Here is a 258-nt window from a genome sequence, read left to right as displayed (position 1 = left end):
CCCACTTTAAACCTAGAGGTATAAACTGGCCTAGTCTAACTTATACCCAGATGTAAAACAGCCTAGCCTAAAATATCCTTGGGAATACTCTGGGCAGAGTCTAGGCTGTTGCACCGGTAGGGATCCAAGTACACGCTGATTTATTTCATGGGATCTTAACTTTAGCCTGGTGGTGATTCACAAGATTAGATTTTGAACTGACAGCGATTCTGAGACTTTTTTTTAAAATTGTTGTGTGGATTTAAGGCCAAAAGTTAA

This window comes from Penaeus monodon, chromosome 15 (assembly GCF_015228065.2).
Source record: "Penaeus monodon isolate SGIC_2016 chromosome 15, NSTDA_Pmon_1, whole genome shotgun sequence".
Lineage (NCBI taxonomy): Eukaryota > Metazoa > Arthropoda > Malacostraca > Decapoda > Penaeidae > Penaeus > Penaeus monodon.
Note: the sequence above shows the minus strand (reverse complement) of the source record.